This window comes from Lissotriton helveticus, chromosome 7, assembly GCF_964261635.1.
Source record: "Lissotriton helveticus chromosome 7, aLisHel1.1, whole genome shotgun sequence".
In the NCBI taxonomy this organism is placed as follows: Eukaryota; Metazoa; Chordata; class Amphibia; order Caudata; family Salamandridae; genus Lissotriton; species Lissotriton helveticus.
Genome location: NC_136068.1, coordinates 1,895,570,104 through 1,895,573,859, shown reverse-complemented (window position 1 = coordinate 1,895,573,859; position 3,756 = coordinate 1,895,570,104). Strand labels below are relative to the sequence as shown.

The following is a 3,756-nucleotide window of genomic DNA, read 5'->3' as shown; positions in this document are numbered from 1 at the left end:
TCTACTACAGATAACAAATTCTTGATTAGAATGACCTATTCTGCTGAAAAACTAATCTATATAGGGAACCAAGTTAAGGGTTATACCCTCAAGGGCACCTGTGGCAAGGATGTTTTCCTTCTCACTTAGAACCCTCCATCTTGGGTCAATGCATGCATATGGGGAATCCTGGTATGTGTCATTCAATACACCAAATGTCATACATTGATGCTGAACATATACATCTAGCACTCTGAGATAAGTGAGACATTTGCATAATGACAGACTTCACAGGTTTATAAGCAGAGCCACTGTGCATCCTGCCCACTAGTTTTACAGGAAAAAAGCCAAAACACAATGAAAGCAGTCAGGTGTCATAGGCTACATTTTCTGCATGGCCAAGCAGAGAGGATGGTAGTCTCTCATGTAAGTTAACAACGTAGGTTAAAACTCCATCCCCAGATGAGCACTCTGCTGAGAACATTATCCTTAAATAAATGAGTTCACATCACAACGACCCCATGCCACTGATCTCCAGAACAGAAAAACATAGGAGTGGTCAGAAGGATGGCAGATAAGTACTGCACCAGTCACAGGTGGCCGTACACATTTAAGGGACACTTGGGTGCCAGTGATGTTTGGCATCCCTACAGTTTTGAAAGAATAATTTTGGTTAGATTGAACACCAGGTAGCATCTGGCTAACATGCTCAAATCAAGTGTTGTCCCTGCTTTGACTAGATTCTATTCAAAATGTGCCTTTGATCTGCTAACTGATTTCCTTACATTGCTGTTGTATTCCACTTTGACAACCTGAGGTTGAGTTCATAATAATGCAATTTGTGTTTCCTTTCCGTCTCACATAGTTTTATCAACTAACACACAATTTAACATGTTGGTGCTCCAGCGTCACTTCACATTTACTTCTGTGCTGAGTGAGAGAGGAGACATTATTGACATTTTATGATTATTTGAGCTAATTTTGTTTTATGTAATTTGCAAGAGTACATTTACTGCTGACGAAACTGCTATTGACACATACAGTGATTATGTTATAAGTTGATGGCAGCATCTTTGCTGTTACAGGGAAAAGCAAACAGGTCCATCCAGTGACTGGTCCATCCAGTGACTTCTTCACACTGTTCCTTCTGGCTCCTTCTGATCATCGCTGTTAATGAACTCTGAAGAAATGCAGCAGCAAACTGTGATGCCCCTCGAATATTGGGAAATTAAGCACTTATTCTGGAAAACCATTGTTCAAAACACACAGCAGCATCTAGCATTCATAGTGATAAAAGCTTTCTTTAGAGAAGAGAATAGCAGTACTGCCAATTTGCACAAAGCCCTGCTTTACCTCCACTGACTGGCTTTTGTTTTGTTACAGCGTCAAATAAGGGATCAGATCAAAACCTCAACAGCTGATGGCCATGAACTCAATCACTGTCTATCAAGGGGCTCAGTTCGATGGACTCCATAAGACTTTTACCGCAGATGTTCCAGATCTGAGGAATGAATGCTTCAATGACTGCATCATGTCTATGAAGATTGTTGGTCAGCCCTGGATCCTGTACGAGCATCCCAACTATTACGGATGGCTCAGAGTCTTCGAGGAGGGAGAATACTCAGGGCTTTCCATGATTCACATGTGGTGCCAGATATCTGCTCTCAAGCTGATCACTGATGACCTGAGCAATCCCAAGATCACAGTCTATGAGCATCCCAATGAGGTGGGTCGGGCATTGGTGCTGACTCAGGAGTCCTTTCTGGTATTTGCAGACATGGATGACCAGATAAGCTCCCACAGAGTCCAGAGTGGAGTATGGGTTCTGTATGAGCATGTAGACAGACATAAAAGCGGAAGGTGCATTGTAGCCAGGGCTGGTGAATATTTGGCAAGTTACTTTGATATCGGTTTTAATGATAAAGTCTCATATGTGTATCCTCTGCGATCTGGGAAATGCTCTGTGACAGCCACACTTCTGTGGGACAAGAAACAGGTAGAGAGTGAAAGAAACATCCAGATTGACCAGTATTCATATAACAACAGCTCAGATATCGAGCAGCAGCTCACGGCCACTTCTACCAAAGAGTTTCAAAAATACACCTCCCACAGCTTTGAATTCAGCAATGAGACCACACTAAAGGCTGGTGTCTCCTTTCCTTTGAAAGGAATAGTCGATGTTGAGGCAGGGGTGTCCAACACCTTCACAGTGAAGAAAGGAGAGTCTGAGTCTTTCACCACGAAGATGAAATCAGAGTTGAGCTTGCCGGTGAAGGCTCCGCCACACACAAAAGTGATTGTGAATTTCATGTGCAAGGAGGTCAGAATCTCAGTGCCGGTGGAGCTGACAATCACCCGGGCCAATAAAACTTATATCGAAACTGGAACATACCGATGTGTGTCTGGAACAGAAATCAGCATTGATCCGCAATCTCTGCCAGTGGCGTAGCTCAAAATGATGGAGCCCCCCTGTAAAATTTGATAAGGGGCCGGCATCTCCTAAATTGCATAAATATTCATTAATGTTGGGCTCAAGGGGATCTCACTGAAGGCTCAGGCCCAGCCTGGTGGCCTGCTTGGGAAAGCCTAGTGACTGTCCTGAGCGTTTACCTATTTTTTAGTCCACACCAATGCAAGGCATGCAATGGCTTTTGAAGTTGAGGGACCCCCTCCGAAACAAGGACCCCTGGGGGACCCCCACATAGCGGGGGCTGCGGAGAACTTCGTTAAACCCCTGGACCCTTCTTCTAAGTTGATCCCAGTGGGAGCCACACATTTTCTCCTTAGTAGCCACATGACAACATTGATTTGCTATTCTTTCGGTGATTGTGATTGCATTTTGCTCAAAATTGAGAAATCTGCGAATTACCCTTTCCTTTAAAGATGCCATTCTCCCAGACGTCAGCCTGATACAGAATGTACTATCCGCTAACCCAACTTTTATTAAAAGCCATTAAAATATAGAGTACAGACAAGCTATAATTCCCTACCAGAATCTCCAATAATGCCATATTGATTTGGGGACTGGTTGTACACACCGCCCCCTCGAAGCAGGGAACCAGTACCGCCGGATGAAGCAGAGTTCCAATGTGTGCGTGTACACTGTATAACCTCAGCCAAACCTGTACTGTGATTAGCAAGGGTTATGTGTGCTGTTATCCTCAGGTCCTTAGAAAATGCCGTCCTGATACACGTCACTTACTGGCAGTGCTTCAAGGGTGTGACCCTGAGGTTTACTGCTGCATCAGTTTCTGTCGTTTCCTGTTAATGTAATACTCTGGCCACAATGTGTCAATGCTGCAGCAAAGTGTGTTTCTTCAGAACATGAGACAATGTAGCATTATGACTATCCAACAAGAGTCTCTGCACCAAACACATGTGGACACAACGCTGTTTCACTCCTTCAGAAAAGTAACACTGTTGCAGTAAGTGTACGTGAAACAGACATGGCTTGTGCTTCCAATATCCCAATCATCGAGTTCTAATCAATCCTGCAGTAAAACGTACACAAATGCCTAACTAAATTAAGGTACCCTGGTAGTGTGGCGGTAGAGTGGGCAAAGTGCATCAGAGTAGTTAGCAAGCTTGGCTCTATTTCTGATTTTACTTCTAAACACCCAGGCACTATATACCTTTAGAAATTTCCATCTAGGAGACATTCAGTAGAAATAATAGGTGTAGAAGTTGTAGGCCCAATGACGGCTGACTGAGCAAGGCCATACATTTTCTATTTAGTAATGTCACAAAGACGTGTGGGGGCACAAACCAAGGACTGAC

General features: G+C 43.8%; 1 pseudogene; it reads left to right on the top strand.

The window, feature by feature from the left end:
* The first annotated feature begins 1,405 nt into the window (after nucleotides 1-1,405).
* LOC144767833 (epidermal differentiation-specific protein pseudogene) lies at nucleotides 1,406-2,428 on the top strand (annotated as a pseudogene).
* Nucleotides 2,429-3,756: the final 1,328 nt, after the last annotated feature.